Source organism: Brachypodium distachyon, chromosome 1 (assembly GCF_000005505.3).
Source record: "Brachypodium distachyon strain Bd21 chromosome 1, Brachypodium_distachyon_v3.0, whole genome shotgun sequence".
NCBI lineage: Eukaryota > Viridiplantae > Streptophyta > Magnoliopsida > Poales > Poaceae > Brachypodium > Brachypodium distachyon.
Genome location: NC_016131.3, coordinates 29107400 through 29125288, shown reverse-complemented (window position 1 = coordinate 29125288; position 17889 = coordinate 29107400). Strand labels below are relative to the sequence as shown.

Here is a 17889-nt window from a genome sequence, read left to right as displayed (position 1 = left end):
AAATCAAGTGTCAATCTCTGAAAATTAGAGAGAAACAAGGCAACACAATAAATTAATAATTGTAGACCAGCAGCTCCTTGTACCGCGGGAGCGCGCACCAGAGGCAGTTATCGACGGACGCGACCCAGGCCCGCGGCTGGCCGTCGTCGATGGCGAAGCAGATGGCATCGAAGCAGAACTTGCTCGGGTGCGCGCGGGAGAACAGCGTGGATCCAACGTGATGCCTGGTGCGGCGCCAGCGGCGGTCGTCAGGCGCCGTGTCACGCGGCGGCGGCGGGTGGCCAGGTCGAGGACGAGAAAGCGGGGGATGATCCCCTTGGAGAGATCACGACCAGACGACGGGTTCTAAGAGCAAGAGGCCTTGGTATAAGTCGGCAGCGTATTGGGCGAAGTCGAGAGAGAGGCGCAGCGAGGAGGCGGCGAAGGGCGCAGCGAACTCGGCGGGGGTATCGTATCGGCACCAGTGGTGGAAGGTAAAGGGGGCGGAGGTGCTGGATGGAACTATGGAAGAGGGAGCCAGAAGGCGGAGAATACACTGCGGCCATACGTGGGGCAGAGCGGTCCAGACGGCCCACTTGGCCCGATTAACCAGAAGCTGTCGATTTTTCTCTCGGAGCAGCAGCTCATAGCCTCGTAGGACGAAGGACACGATCAGACGGGCATATTTCGTCCAAGTGGTCGATCGAACAGCCGAGAGTACAGGCAGCGTGAGAGGGCTGGAAGGCTGTCCAAGTTTTCGTGTCATAAATATGGTGGGCTCAGCGAGGAAATCCTTGCGCTGCGATCGTAGAAGTTTCATTCTTACATCTCTCTTCCTGCTTTTTCAACCCGGGATCATTCCCCTTTCCATTTCTTTTAAAAAACGGAAATAAATACAATGTCTCTCCTTGCTTAATTGTTCAAAATGTTTAATTCTGTTGCTTTCGTATAATGATCTTCTTTCGCTGCTTTTATGAATCTTGTTCTACACAAACTCTGATTTTGTAACTCTATGATGTATGAAATGGTTAAGAGTGCTGTAAGCTTTATTCACTTATTTATGATCGCGATGAAAACGTGGTTTTCCGACTTCTCCCCTGAAGTTAAATTGGGGTACTTAGTGTCAAATGGCTCACAAGTACACTTGGGATAAGGTTAAATTGGCCGGTTCTGCCACAGTGTGTCGTGCTGAAAACAACGCGTCGAACTAGTGGCACCAACTGGTCTGTCACCCCCAAACTGGTCCGTCACCCCCAAATTGGTCCGAAGTTCTCAGAAAAGGTTGCAAGGACTAGTTTCAACTATAACCTGCAAAAGCGTCGGACCCTGACCAAACTAGGACAGCCTATAACAACTGGTCCGACTAACGTGGGCGATCTACCCTTATCTCACATGCCACCCAATTAGTTTACTTTGTGTTATATTAGAGACGGTTAATTAACAAGAAAGGTACCGTTTGTGTCAGGCCAACTTTTTTACTTTTCTTCTCTCTGCTTGTGTCAGTCATTTTTAATCTTTCTTCTCTCCTTTGTGTCAGTCACTTTTTATCTTTTTCTCTCTTCTTTGTGTCCGTCACTCACACTTTCACGTAAAGCCCCTAATTACAGAGGTATCAAGCTTATGAGTCATACTATGAAGCTTTGGGAGAGAGTGATTGATCATCGCTTAAGGAGCGTGACTAATGTCACTAAAAACCAATTCGTTTTATGCCTGAGAGATCGACTACAGAGGCAATTTTCTTACTCCGCCAACTTATGGAGAGATATAGGGAGCAAAAGCAGGACCTACACATCGTCTTCATTGACATGGAGAAGGCTTATGACTGGATACCAAGGACGATCATGTGGTGGGCATTAGAGAAACACAAATTCCCAATGAAGTACATTTCCCTCATCAAAGATATGTACTCTAATGTTGTGACAAGTGTTCGCGCAAGAAGTGGTGAGACTGATCCATTTCCAATTACGATAGGGCTACATCAAGGGTCGGCCTTGAGCCCATATATTTTTTACTTGGTGATGGACGAGGTCACTAAGGATATACAAGGAGATATTCCCTGGTGTATGCTCTTTGCTGATGATGTGGTTCTAGTAGATGGGAGTAGGGTGGGCGTCAGTAGGAAGCTGGAGCTATGGAGATAAACCTTGGAATCCAAGGGGTTTAAGCTCAGTAGGACTAAGACCGAGTATATGTGGTGCGACTTTAGTGGCTCTAGGTGCGATGACGAAGAGGTTACTCTAGGAGAGCAAATAGTGCCTAAGAGGGACACCTTTCGATACTTGGGTTCTATGTTGCAAAACAATGGGGGTATCGATGAGGATGTTAGCCTCAGGATCAAGGCAGGGTGGATGAAGTGGCGGCAAGCGTCTGGAATCCTGTGTGACAAGAAGGTCCCACAAAAGCTGAAAGGTAAGTTCTATAGGACAGCCGTCAGACCTGCCATGCTTTATGGAGCAGAATGTTGGCCCACTAAAAGACAACACATCCAACAAATGAGTGTGGCAGAGATGCGTATGCTAAGGTGGATGTGTGGTCACACAAGGAGAGACCGGATCAGAAACGATGCGATTTGTGATGGGGTAGGGGTGGCACCAATTGAAGAAAAACTTGTACAAAACAGACTTAAGTGGTTTGGGCATGTCCAACGGAGGCCACCTGAAGCACCTGTAAACAGTGGGATTTAAAAGGGTTTTGATAATGCAAAGAGGGGTAGAGGGCGACCTAAGTTAACTTGGGTGGAGGCAGTTAAAAGGGACCCATGGAAATATGCAATCCATGTGCCTGAACCTTGATATTGTTTTCTTTGTTTTCGTGTTTACTGTTATTTTCCACAAATTTCTATTTGGGTTTCATATCTAGCCTACCCCAACTTGCTTGGGACAAAAGGCTTAGTTGTTGTTGTTGTCATCGTCGACATCAGTAAATAAGATACAATGAAGATCATTATGAAGAACATGAAGAAAAACAACCAAGTAAATGATTCAACCATGAATAGTGTTAGATATAAAAAAGAATAGACATGAATTTGTTCTGTTGATCGAATGGATATAATACAATATGTTGAATTTAAGACAAATAGCAAGGCAACAGAAACAAACCTGCAACCACGGAAACCAAGCATTGGCCTTACTTCTGAAAGTTTCTCCATTCTTGCAAGGACATATGAACCGTTGTGCCTAAGAAAGCATTTCTTGGATATGTGCAGCGACAACTTCACTTTCTCAATACCATTTACATGGATGCTGGAACATCCGGAGACACAACATTTGCCCCAACCACGTGCCATGACGGCGGCATGAGAAGTCATACCACCTCTTGCTGTAAGAATTCTGGCGGCTGCATGCATGCCACCGACATCATCTGGGCTGGTCTCTGTCCTGACCTTTACATTTAGAAAGGTAAAAGAAAATGTCAAGATACAATAATTTAAGAATTACAATCCCGGGATTTTCTTATGCGGTCAAAGAAAGATGTTAATAATGGGATGCATGGAATTATAATGGGATTTTCTTATGTGCCTCTGCTTCATACATCTCTCACCTCCTTGGAATGACCATGGGAGCACAATTCTTTTGCTGATCTGGCTCGCTTGAGTCTCCCCGGCTGTGATGCTATCAACCACTCCTTTGTACAGGTCAGCTCGAATCAGTGGCTGGTTGTCCCGAAACCATTTCAACCTAGTGCCCTCGATCTTTATGTACATGTCGACTGCGTACTGTTGGAACAACCGTGCTCCATGCAATATCGGGTTGAATATCGCAGGTCGCGTCTGTAACCTGTAACAGTAGTAGTCCCTGACAGATACACATAGATGATGACCTCCATCTGCGTAATAAAAAAAGGTGGGAGGAGAGTTAGAAAAGTAATATAATGCTATAAACAAATGGACGTGCTAGATCATGTCGTGAAGGCCAACCTGGATCGTCGGTGCTAGACACCCTTGACCGTTGGGTAAGTTCCCAATTTACGCCTCATTTGGGGATGTTGGGATGCCACCCGAGCTCCCCCTTTGGGAAGAACAGCGGGTACAAGAGCGGGTCGTAGCAGCCTTGTGTGGCATGTATGCCATACCTCTCGTTGTTGTCCCCGTATAGAGTGATGCTGCGTTGAAACCTCCTCGCTTAGTCGGTGCCCTCCACCCAGATAGCACCATCTCCGAAGCAATCGGAGTATTGTATGTCCGTTGATCTAGCTTCTTGTCGGTGTTTAGGTCGATACGATACTCTACGAGGCTGCCCACACATGCTCCTAGACTCCTAAACGTCTCGGAGTAGGGGTTTCCTCTCACGATGTTTGCCACCTTTTTGACCACATCTTGGTCCAGTATCCTGGTAGCTTCTGCGTGATGGCTTAGACCGGGGTTGTCGTCATAGAAGTAGAACTGTAGATGTTCTGGCTTCGACCCAGGCCCGAAACAATGCACATTATGGTACATCATTCCGTGTGCCCGAAACGTGTACACCCCGGAACTCATATTTGTATATCTGTTGTCAAGGCTGACGCCAAGGGTCGTGAAGAGAAGTGACCGTTGAAGAACCTAATGCTGTTCCGAAAATGGCGCGAGTCCGCATCAGCGTTAGACCAGAGCCTCATAAGCTCTGGGTCAGGATCTGGCACCGCTTCGGCGAGCTCTATCTTTCCTCCACGACAGCAGAAACCGTCGGTCTCATGTTCAAACTTTTTAGTCTTACAATGATCGCAGTCGTCGACTTCCATCAGGCTATGGGTTCTGTCGGGTTTGTTGGAGTAGACGAAATGAAACGAGTCGATGACATCGCTCACGCGAGAGTCCCCTGCTGGCCCGTCGATGTCCATGTCTTTGATATTAGAACCTGTAGGTGTGGAGATAGAGACCAATATTATATATGACCATTCGACACATTTATAATTAACTTCGAGAACTGCAAGGATAGGGCGTACGTACATTCAGCAGCAAAAATATAGTATTCATCATCCATCAACTCATTGGAAGAGCCATCCTGGCAGGCGTCCTTGTCACATGTAACACGGGAAAAGGGTGTTCCTTCCTCGGCCTCCATGAGATGCTTCAGGAAAGCGTCCTTGTCACCTGTGTTGTGATATGGGTCAGTGTACAACAAAGCAAGGAGCCTAGAAAAGAAGCAGGCCATAAATCTGATCAGTGCCGTCAGTTCCGATGGTGAACGTTGGCGATGAAGGCCCCGACTAGGAGGCAAGCGAAGCCGGAGCGCCTGTCGCCTGGCCGGAGGCAGATTGATATGGGCATGGCATCGCGATGGATTCAGGGCATGGTGTGGCTCTCCTAGCCGCAAGTTTTGCATTCCGACTTGCGCTATTCTTCTCCCTCTCGTCTGGTGTCAAACTATTTCGTTGTGATCTGTCTCGGTCCCTTCTACGGGCAGCGCTGGCCTCCTTCGCCTCGGGTGTTTGGTTATCCCGGCATGCTCTGTCTCGTTGCCTTATGGCCACAACCTCGTCGGGTGTCAAACCATTTCGTTGGGCTCTATATTGCTCCCGTCTACGGGCGTTGATGGCCTTCCTCTCCTCGGGTGTTTGACTATCCCGACAGGCAAGGTATCGCTCCCTTGAAGCCTCTTTTTTTTCCCTGGTCATCGGGTGTTCTGCAAACTGTGGAAAGGACAGCACAACATGGATATAAGGTGGAATGGTTATGCAATATACGTTAAGCTCTGTCAATATGCAAAGGCAGCTTGGTTACCATCTGGAAATTGTCCATCTTGATCTTCACTCAGAAAGGTGAGATTACTTTGCGTGGGATGTTCAATTCTTGGGTGCTGGGTGGGTATTTCAAGAAGCTCTGTGAATTTGCAAAGTTAGTATTGCTCAGGGGTGCTGCTCATCGCTCACCGATAAAGTAATGGAAGCCTATTTTTAGAAGTTGCAAATTACCTTGTGTCAAATTGGACCTCTGAGCACGCATGCGAGAAGTAGACCTGACATCTTCAGATGCCAAACCATTTCGTCGGGACCTGTATTGCTCCCGTCGCCGGGCATTTATGGCCCCCCTCTCCTTGGGTGTTTGCTTATCCCGGCGGGCTTGGTCTAGCTCCCTTCTAGCCTGTTTTTTTTGTCCTTAACATTTGGGGATCCTTGAACTGTGGAAAGGCCAGGATGAATGTGTCTATATGGGAAGAAATGTGGAAAGGCCAGCATAAATGTTTTCATGCTAACAGGTGGTGCTGCAACATAAGCATTTCTTCTGTAATGGATAACAAATGGATATTACATGGATCAAGAGACAAATGGTGTTGCAACATAATGTCTCGAAAAAGAAGGTAAAACACAATATTCAATGGCACAGAAAACACTTTAACAAACTATGAGTGTGTATAGGAGACTCAATGGCATCAGATACAAACTATGAGCTCAAAGCTCCACAGCCATATTTGGTACGATAGTGAGCTGCAGCCAAGGAAGAGGATTGTTGAGCTTGAAGGTGGGCTGCAAGGAAGCTTGAGGAAGAACAGAAAAGCAGTGATCTCATGCACACTATATGAGGCTGGAAAAGGAAGCTAGAGTAGGCCAGGCAATGCTTGGGTATGGCTTGTAGAACATGATAATAGTTTGTGTCCAATTGGCAAACTACCTTGTGTCGAAATGGACGGCTGAGTCTCCTTGTTAGTAATGTCGTCTAGAGCAGCGTGAGCAGCACGGCTGCGATTAGTACACCCATCTTGAATTCTTCCTGTAAGTACATGAGTCTCCTTGTTAGTAACTGGCATTGGTATACTAATCCAGAAACTGGCATTGTTCAGAAACTGGTAGCGGAGGTCATAATAGTTTGCAAAGCACCTTGCGTCGAATTTTCATCCATTACTTGCGGCAGCGATGTAGCATGACGCCGTCGCGGTTGATCAGACATGGTCGACCTCGCCCTGTCAAAGTGCTTTGAAATCGAAAACCCAGCGTTGAAATCGCCCTGTCACGGTTGATCAGACAGAGCGCTTCGAAATTAACTGTCGCGGTTGATTTGATTTCATGGATTCATGGATTAAGCACTCACCGGTCGTCGTTTGTTCTGTGCAGATCGCGGACGGTTGCGCAGGGGTGGCGGTCGTGAACGAGCAGCCCAGGTGCAGGGAGATGCAAAGCTGGAAGATGGAGGAAATCTGGGGATTAAGGATTAGTTTATCGGGAGGTAATCAGGGACTAATTGATCTATTGCCTTTAAATGTACGGAGGAAACGGTTTTTGCTGCGGGTTTTTTTTCGTGCGGAAGTTGGTGAGACGACGTACGAAGCCTTTTGTTAACGAGGGAATTAAGGGATAGTAAACACTACTAGTTGAAATGGCCGTGCGTTGCTTAGAAAAAAAAATTGTCTTGAACACGTCAAAGAAGACACACGAGGAACGATTTTGCCCACTTCTCCCGTTCGATCACTGTGTTTTTCCTTCTGTCATGCAATTTTCTCAACCATTGCCCTTGCATAAGAATCCAGATATTATATGGATCATTAGGTTGAGTGATAATGACCTAAATTTATAAAGAAAACTAAGCAAGTCCCATCTAAAAGAGATTCATGCATTTGTAAATTGATGTAGGAAAGACTCTGTTAAATTAGTTTTTTTTCTGCAACGCAAGCCTGCTCAAAATATTTAAAAGAAAACAGAAAGAACATTCAAAAAATGTGTTAAACCTATTGAGTAGATCTGAGAGAGTAAGATGGGGGAACTCAGTGTGATTACTTTGGCAATTAGATGCCGAAAAATAATTTGTCGTTGTCCCTTTCTAGATATCCAGCTATCCGGAAAAAAAAAGGCTCAATGCAATAAACTTGGCACCAAAAATAGATGTCCAATCAAGACACACACATATACACCATGTGCTCAGTAGTAGGTTTCATCCTGAGTTCTTTGTTGTAAACATTCTGCATCTTTTGAAAAAACACAGCCCCACACATTAATTGATTAATCACATTTTTATCCTAAATATTCTGATGAGCAGAAAGCACAAAAGAAGTTAAATGCTATACGTCAAACCACTGCGTTACTCGGAACAGTTCTGAACCATCTATCTATTTGACTGGAATGATACATGAACATGCCTAAACCCACAAACAATAATTTCAAATTGATAATAACTCTGAAGATGCCCAAACTTGGCAATCAGGTAAAACATTACAGGCTAACCTGTATGAACATCTTATATACATTGGAACAAAGCCTATTTAATCAAGAACAGGGTGGGAAACAGTAGGTGACTAATCTGCCCACTCTCCAGCAAGAAGCTCAAAAGCAAACCTATTGTTTTTCTTAAATCATATTTAGATGGAGTTAGCACTGATAAAAAATGGAGATAGTTACCTCTAGGAGTGATCACTGAGCTTGTTTCATGAGCTCTTTTATCAAGACTCGAAGAAACCATAATACAAAGAGAAGATCATTTTGAAAGGAAAACTACTAAATCTTATGCCTTGTTATCATGATCCTTTTATTTTGACGAAAGTTACCATGATCTTTACATGGACAATGTGCGAACTTAGCCTAGTACAGAGTATAACTCTGTGCAAATACAAAGACTCAGAAACTTGAGGGGAAGAGAGAATACAGAACAGAGCATCTCTCGGGTGGCGATGCGGCAGCCCAAACAGAACAGATAAAAGAGGATAAGCTGGCATGGAGGTGGAAGAGGAGTATCTGCTCCAGAGATGCTTAGCATTGCAGGGCTCGCGCAGATCTACAAATGCTGGAGCTCAGAGCAGTGGGAGAAGGGACAGCCGGCTGGCAAGTTTTCCCCAATCCTCTCTGTCTCCACCCGATTCTGCTTTCCTTCCTGCATGCTCTCTCTCTCTCTCCCCCTCTCTCTCTGCCGTTTGGGCGATGCCCTTCCCTTTCGGATCCTGCCCCTCGGCTCGCGTTTGGGCACTCTGAGCTGCCGCCCCTTTCAGAAGAGGTGGGTTCGCGAGCGCGAGGTGACTGCTGGCCTGCTGGGCAAGCGCGAAGGAGACGGCGGCTGCAAGCATACTTCGGGCACGGCAATGTCGATCTGGTGATACTTCGTGGCAGAGGATTCCGGGAATCGAGCATCTTTTGTGGAACGGACACCCCATTGCTCGAGTTCGTCTCGGATTGGGCTGCTGGTGGCGTGGTGGTAGGAGGAGGAGCCCGGGCGAGGAAGATGAGAGGGATTTGGATCCGGATCCACTGCTCTCGCGTTGGACTGTGATGAGGAGTCAGAGGGGGGGCGACGAAGAGATTGGACAGAGATCGGATTTTGGGTGGCGACGAGGAGACTGGAGAGACCGGGGGGATTGAGAGATTGAATTTTGGGGAATCTTGGAGAAACCGGGATTGTTGAGTTCGTCTTTGATTTTGACGAGGAGTAGGCGGAGGGGCGGACGACGACACACGGTCCTCACCACCAACGGTCTGTATAGCCTAGTGTCCCGGATCCGGATCCTCTTAGTAACTTTGCTTCAGCGAACGGACATTTCCAAAAAAAAAAAAGAAATAAGAAAAAGGAAATGGGTGCGCCAGTCGAATGGAGGCGCGGACGGCGCCGGCATGGGCGATTCGCAGTCGTCGACAAACGCGCGGACGCCGGCGCGGTCGAGTCGATGGATGAGACGAAGGCGAGGCATGGGCACAAACGAGCCGCCGGCGACGAGTGGATGGAGCTCCGTCGTCGACCAAAACAACGAAGTGGCGCCTACGTCGGTGGCGACGACGTACAGCCGGCAGGCAGAACAGCTTGGGGATTCTGTGCAGAAAGAGCACCGTGTAGTTTGCTTGATTGCTGTGTTGGGGAAGATGAGGAACAGAGCATCGATTTCCACAACTTCCAATCCAATGTCCTTCACATGTCATCGTCTGGTGGCCTTGTCGACGTGATTCCTTGCAGCGGGAGATGGAACGCGGCGACTGAGAGCGGCTGGAGCACAGCGCCCACGCGCGAGGTCCTGGAGCACGCAGGGGCGGCAGAGGCTGCGGCGAAGGCCTAAATAGACGGGTCCTGACTGCTGGAGCTCGCGCAGCTCCGCCGACGGCGGCGCGTTATCGTCGGCGTGGTACATGGCGCCGATTCCGTGGCCAAGCAGGCCTGCGATTTCGTTTTTCTTTTTTTTTAGCGGGAAATGTTTGTTTGCTAAGCAAAGTCACCTTCTGGCTTCTCTTCTTCAAGTTAGAGGATCCAGATCCCTAGTGTCCCTGAGTTGCTACGCGACAAAGTAATGCTATAGCAGCTCGACCTTGGTCTTTTTGAAGAGTTGAATCCATGACAAATTTATGTTATAACAGCCTAATAAAATACTAAACGGCCGTGAGATTTTAAACGGTTGATTCTAAATTCAATAATCCACTCTTTTTTTCCTTTCTCCGAGACTTCTTTCTCCAGCCATTGCCAATCCAAGCTCACCACCACCTTTCCTAACCACTGCTAGTCTATTAATTGCAACTAATAAGGGTGTAATGCATGATTAGTACGTACTTCTCTGTTTTTCAGCAAACAAAGAATTGGTATTTCTAAAATTAGCATACCACTGAAATAATTGAAGGGTCAAATAGTTTCTTCAAGTCAACTGTTCCAGAAACTGATGATACAAATCGTTTTGCTATTTCAGACAATAGTATCTGTTCAATTTTTTCAAAACAAATATTGCCTGACCAGAGACACTCAGGAGATACCCAGGTATATATCAAATGTTGCCTTGTAGAGGGAAAGAAAATGCAATTGCCTGCGAACAACTTCCTCCTCAAGTGCTGCTATCTCCTCAGACCAAGTCTGTGACAGGCTGCATGTGCCACAACTTATACATAGAATGTGTGCACAACTGACTTGCTATTATTTTTTTACTTTGCACTATCTGAAGTTTATAAAGCTGAAACACGTACTGTTCCTGAGTGCAGCAGATATAGAGGAGCATAATCATGGCTCATGGCCTTAGTTACAACTCCCTACATATGAAAAACATCATTTTGTTGACAGAAGCAAAATTCATCCTGTGATAAAAAAGATGATGAGAGTATTATAAAGTATGGAACCATGACTTGCATTGAACAGCTTTACTTCAGCCTTTGGAAAGAAACATGCAATTGATATCATAAAATAATTCAGCCCAATATAGTTTAGGCTATCAAAATGAGCGTGAGAAACTTGGTCTCCCAGAAGCTACTTAGCCCAGTTGCTTCACAATTGCACTGCCTATTTCATCCTCACCCCACTCTGCAATCTGTTGTCCACTCATGGACAAATAAACTTCAATTAGTTTTTTTTACATTGGAATTAGTAATTGTGTCAGTCTTCTTGCACTTATTTTTCACATGTCTAATTCAACTACCACTGCTTTGCCAATTGTCATTGGCCTGAAGAGAATAACATAACCATATGAGCATATGAGGCACTAATTGTTACAGTTACCTTGATAGAAGTGTGTGGTCCTTAATATAATTTTCTGCGGACCGACTTTATCTCCTTAAGAAGACCATTGACGGTAGGTTCACAGTTGCTCGTGGACCTGTAAGGCTGTAACTCCATTGACACTTACATGAGTAATGGGATCCGGGAATGAAATGTTAATTATCGAGTCACGGTAGGAGTTTAAACTTGCATCGAAACAGTTAGGACGCATGCATGCAACCATTTGGCACTCACAAGGTAAACAAAACCTTCTGAAGCTTTTCTGATTTCAGTTATCCTTCCAGCTTCATTCTTCTTATTAAGTGATAAGATGTTTATCTTTCGGTTACAATGCACTGGCACTAGACTAGTCGCTGAAAAGTCTCCCTGTGGTGTTTGTTGGGGATATTTGTTTTGTGCCTCGTGTTTTCGTGTTGTCACTAGTACTGTTTAATATTTAATTCTAGGTCTGCACTTTAAATATTGGTACTGTAGCAATCGTTTCGATTCTGCCAGGGCGTCCACGTTGTTCTTCCTTTTCCCTTCTCTATGTGTTTGTGCTTTGAAGAATTTGATGTTCTCGTTGAGAAATCTATTATACTAGTTAGGTGCCCATGCGCTGCTACGGAACCACCTTCCATTATTATGGAACCACAACGTTCTTTGTTGTTTGATTTTTGCAAAACATATATAACTCTCAAAACATGTTCAATTTTTGCATATATTGAGACTTCATGAGAGCAAATCTATATATCTACACGTGTTACACCTCTACTAAGAAAGGTAGAGAACACAGAGGCTCATCATAGAGAGATACAATACGAGAAAATGAAAAGATAGCGATTTCTTGAATACATGCTAACATGTAATATTGTTTATATATGAATTCAAATTCCTACCTATATCAATTCGGCATGGACCACTGAGACATTACATTGATATGTCAACAAAGCACTAAACCCACGATAACCTTGCACAACAGACTTAAAAATAAAATAAAATAAAATAATGCTCCGGTGAGATTGTAACATCCACACTTAAAAGTTAAACTGACTGAACATCTTCACAACTCCCTCCGATCCAGATTAGTTGTCGCTGATTTAGTACAAAATCTTACTAAATCAGTGACAACTAATATGGATTGGAATACTATAGCAAAACGGGTTCATCTGAAGTTACTCCCTAGAACCAATCTGGATTGTTCCAAGTTAACACATGGGCACGATATATAATTAAAAATAATAATGTTGAACAGTTCAAGGGACTTAGCACTCAAATTAACAAAACTGCATAAGCAATTAAAAGATAATGTGACTTGGGGTTCAAATTAAGTTCTTAATATACAATCAGCATGAAAGCATACGAGAGATTTTTCTCATCTAGAAGACATAGAACACATGAAGTAGAAGTCAGAAAAATAATGTAGAAAACTATAGTTTAGTTCAAATCAAAAGAGACAAACATCTCATTGCTTCTGTAAACAATGAATGTTCATCCTAACTCCACTCTAATACAAAGTAGATGGTTCAAGCTCATTAGGAATTTTATTTGTAAAAAGAATTTATGAAATAAAAAAAGTAACATTTAACTGAGAAATCAGATCTTTCTTGTAATCCAAGATAGAAGAATTGGAGGTGATTAGCGAGTGCTCGCTCACGTATAGCTATTGGATTTCTCTTTATTAGGAATTCTTTGATGACATATTCTTGTTTGTCTTGCCAGAAATTTTGAATGCACATTTGTTTCTGATTCCTGCAACACATACTAATTCCTGCACTTTTGCTTCTCAAAAGGCCATACCAAGCAGATTTTATTGTTCATTTGAAAAATAAACAACTAAGAACCAGAAAGTTAAAAAGTATATATATACCTTCAGGTCAGAAGAGGGGATATTACAATGTGTGCCAATTAGTAACAAAACTCATGATCAACGAGTAAACCTTGAAAGTAGTTAACTCTTTACCAACTTTAAATCTTGTGGTTGTAAAAAAAAACAAGTTTATGTGCTCCAGTGGACCAGATTCATAGGCTAGTTATAAGTTTTGATTCTTCCAATTAAACAATTTAAGATTTTGCTGAGTTCATGTCGAATATGTGTATTACAGATCGTCAAATAGCTTAAGGTCAGCATAATACTTTAGCACAAGCTGAAGAATACTAAATAAACAACATCTCCAAATTTGAATACAAAAAACTGCATGAAAAAGTCTGCAATGTGGAAGCTTATGCAATAATTCAAAAGTTGCATATAAAATGTCCACCGCTCATGATGGTCTGCTGAGACGGCAGTGGAGGGCTGGGCGATGGCGGCAGGCGATGAGTGATCATCACATCAAACTACAGGTTCCAGACCATGTCATCAACCAAAAGAGCAAAAGCCCTCCATCTAATACAAAAGAACAAAGGCATCTTCTCAGAATGGTCAGCTTAATTGATTGTTTACAGTTATGGACTATAGCAGCTTCTGAACTAACACAAGCACACGATGTATGGTTCAATCACAAAGACAAGATTCTAGATTAATACTAAAGTGGCATATCAAGAAAGAAAATACAAAATCAGCATTGTCCGAAGCTAAAAACACTGATTAACTTCACTGATTTTTCAGTATCAAAGCTCTATGCAAAAGCTGTGTTGTCAAGCTTAACAATTTGTTGGATTGCGAATATGCCTTCTGTTAAGCTGTGGTGCCAGGCTTGAAAAGCTGTGTTGTCAAGCTTAACAATTTTGTTGGATTGCGAATATGCCTTCTGTTAAGCTGTGGTGCCAGGCTTGAAAAGCTGTGATGTCAAGCTGCTGAACAATTCAAGCCTGTGATCCTGTGTGGTCAATTGCTAGAGCAATTCCTTTTACCGCTATGATATACGTTCATGGGGTATCGTAGTTTACCAAATACCATTTGACTACACAGGCTGAATCTATACACGGAGATCACATCGACAGTATGCACAAGACAAATAGATCAGTTCAATTCTATGCATCACCCGATTCGATTTTTTTTTCTGCTACCCAGACAATACGGTATGAGAAAACATAAAAACAGAAAATGATTTGCAGATACCTCTCTCCTGAGCTCCTCCTCGACGTCTCGGCTCACGGTGCACAGGCCGTACGGACGAGGACCTCCATGAATCAGCGGCGGATGGGCTGCGCGGCGAAAACCGCCACAGGTCGGAGGAGTCAGGTTGGCAGGACGGCGGCGGCGAGCAGCGGATGTACACTGCGGAGAATCGGGGCGCGGTGTGGCGCTTGCAGCGCGCAAGGGCGACGGAGAACAGGCTTCGCGCGAGGGGCGACGGAGAACAGGCTGCGCGCAAGGGGGACGTATGAGGGGCTGCGCGGTGGCCGGCGACTCCGCGGGAGAGGGGCGGATGGTCGCTTGGTGGGTTAGGGCAGAGGGAAGCGCAGCGAGCGGTGGCCGGTAACTCCACACGGGAGAGATAACTGGATCTGCTTTATTTATTTTTTAATCGAAGGGCAAGCGGGGGCGTGGGAGATGAAAGACACAGTGAAGAAGGTCCCACGTGTAAGACATGCGAGGAAGGGTGAGACGTCCGACCACCACCCCAAGGCTCTTTTATAAGAGTTATTAATATAAGATACTGAAATCAATATGAAAGCTAACGAGGAGAGGATTCATGTTGATACACGTCACCTCAATTAATCTGATTGTTGGATCTGAGATCCAAGAACCACCGAAAGGCCTAAAAAACGTTTAACATTTTTCTCTCAGACACATTGATTTGTACCGATACGTGTACATGTGTACATGTTACTTAAAAAATACGTACCTAGCGGCCAGAGGAAATCGAGTCCCAGCCCAACACAACCTAATTAAACAATTGCCTTTATATATTTTTTGTCTGTACGTGCGTTCTCGCCAAAACAAAGATCAACGTGAGAATGTGAGATCGATTAGCACCACACGAGCAGTCCCTCATTGATTCGTTAGCCTGAACTATGCCCGCGATAAATGAGTCCAGCCATCAAGAAATACGGATCTATTACATAAGAATGGTACGTATTAGGAGCATCGTGTTTATCCAAGTCATCTAGATTATTTTGACAATTGAATTTTATATCTAACGATCAAGATTTAATATGTGGACATGACAATCGAATTTTATATCTAACGATCAATATTTAATAAGTGGATATGTTTATCGATTCAATTATTATATACTAACTACAAAGAAAGTAGCGAAGACGAATCTATTGATAAAAATATCATGTATTAAAAAACCATTATTATTAAAGTAATTTTTGTCAAAAACTTGTCTTAACAAAAACAAATACGCCAATATTTTTTACAAGGAGGGAGTATCATGTATGAGTGAAAGACCTGCCAGCGAACCAAACACGTCTTTAAGAAATATCGCTACAAAGTACCACTGAAAACAAACTGTTGTCTCAAATGATCTAACTCTAATCCGAGTATCGATAGAATAATCAAGTAGAACTTTACTCTTGCATCATGATGTATTAGCACAAAAATCCCACCTACTAATATAACTTCGCATACAGACGATTACCAATGCAAACAACCGATTCATCAATTTCACATGTGAATTTGAATTTTGTTTACAAATGTAATATATATATCATGTGTGATCAATCATCTTGAGTAAAGACCAACGGTTGGTAGATAATCTGAACTTTATTTACAAACACTAAACTAAATATGACCCACAAACAATCAATCAGTCCGATAAAGTTGAGCGACCAGCTTCAGTGTTTACTTCTGATTTTAATATAAATGCGCATGTAAATAAAACATTTTGTCTCATCTTCAAAATAAATTTGACTCCATATACTTTCGTACTTTATAGGGGTTGGGAGATTGATTAATTCTATTTTTCTAGATATATTGGATTGATTAGTCATGTCTTTTTATTAACAAATCATGTAAACATCACAACGATACATACTAAGTTAGTTAGAAAATAATTATGCATGATTACAGATGTTTCCCACGCAATTGCGTGGGACACCATGCTAGTGAAAAAACATCAATAATAAAACATGAGAAGTGCCATATCGATCGGTGCCAATAATCCTCAAATTTCTCTCAGAAAATCCTCAAATTCAATGAACATCTATCTATTATATATACTAAAAGCAATATGAGAGGTATCGAGGGACGCCTCCATATTGACCCACATCATCCCAATTATTTTCAGTCGAGATCTACGAATCATACAAATCGTTCGTTTGACGGTACGTTCGGTTGAATCTCTAAAACAAAACACGAGTCCGTATATATGTCACGCTAGCTTAACAAACCGAGTCCCACATGAGACACGACCGACGCATCCCTTCGGCCGGCAGACGCGTCGCTCCACTGCCGTCCGGTTGCCGTCGCATGCCAATTATTCACGTACTAGATGAGTTTGTTAATCACGCATGGCTGCAGGCAAGTCCACTGTTAGCGGTGGCTATCACGTGCATGCGTTCAGGCCTACTGCTGCATGCATTCCTTCGATCCTTTCTATTAATTAGCAAAACGCTGCTTCCTTTAATACACGTGCACCATGAAATTGAAGATTAAACAGATGGAGAAAAAAGGGAATTAAAACCCATATTTCTAATCGATCTATCATATTAGCATCCACCGCACTAATCTTTTCATATTAGAATCACTCTATCATTTACATTGGTCACATAAATATTCATACATGAGTATGAAAAACTAAAAGTAATATGAGAAATAACTATTTTTTAGTCGATAATAATTAATAATCTTTTTGATTCAGTCATTGAGCTTTGTGTAAGATTGATGTAATTCCGATGGAAGAAAATTTTCATTGGATGGTTATGATTGTCGACTAAGAAATAACTATTCTTAGGCAACTGAGAAATAGACAATCCCATACGAGGGATACCAAGGGAAGCCTCCACGTCGATCCACATCACCCAATTATTTCCAGCCGTTAGATATGAGATCCACGTGAGTTCTCCGAAAGAGATCGATTAACACCAGATTGATCAGCATATCGATTAGCACCCACAACGGGCGGAGATCGATTAGCACCTTATTCGGCACCGCGAAACACAGCACCAAGCAGAGCAGCAACGGAGCGATAGTCAAGGGTGGGAGTACGCGGCGGCCGTGACCTGGCCGCCTAGGAGATTTGGGGAATGAGAGGCTGACGGGAGGGATTTCACAACTATATCTCTTAGAGCTTCCACAGTGGCGCTGCACAGGAGAGGTAGTGCAAGGGTGCGCGCAGAGGGCGCGGAGGCGCATAGGAGGTTCAGGGGCCCACGCGGAGGTGGTGCAGTGGGGCATGGCGGAGTTTGGATCTGAGGATTTGATGGGAAAGTGCGGTTGGAGAAGAAGAGATATGAGAATTGAATAATTTATTCATTCTTTCGTGAGTCACATCTACATGCAAGTTTGGCATCATCTACTAAATTTTAGCATCAATGCTAAATTGGACATACATATGTGTCAAATTTGACTTTTGGCACGCTGTGACCCTCATGTATACAAATCTCATGTCTTTGATTTCAAAATTTAAAATACGACAAACAGATTTACCAATATTGAATTATGCTCCCTCCATCCGAATTTA

The 17889-nt window shown here is 43.7% G+C and overlaps 2 long non-coding RNA genes across 4 annotated transcripts; both read right to left on the bottom strand.

Moving 5' to 3' along the window:
- Positions 1-3119: 3119 nt before the first annotated feature.
- Positions 3120-9361, bottom strand: LOC112270581. The gene is made up of 9 exons (XR_002962846.1): positions 6983-9361; positions 6772-6898; positions 6566-6664; positions 5869-6074; positions 5678-5776; positions 4904-5586; positions 3896-4811; positions 3520-3804; positions 3120-3361 (listed from the first exon to the last, which is right to left on the bottom strand). It is a non-coding gene; the product is annotated as an uncharacterized LOC112270581 (long non-coding RNA).
- A 1105-nt stretch (positions 9362-10466) lies between these two features.
- On the bottom strand, positions 10467-14783 carry LOC104581486. Of its 3 annotated transcripts, none has more exons than XR_729452.3 (3): positions 14376-14783; positions 11336-13700; positions 10467-11147 (listed from the first exon to the last, which is right to left on the bottom strand). It is a non-coding gene; the product is annotated as an uncharacterized LOC104581486 (long non-coding RNA). The 3 variants fall into 3 exon arrangements; XR_002962433.1 differs by having other exon boundaries at positions 10480-10917; XR_002962434.1 differs by having other exon boundaries at positions 10480-10872.
- Between the last annotated feature and the right edge of the window lie 3106 nt (positions 14784-17889).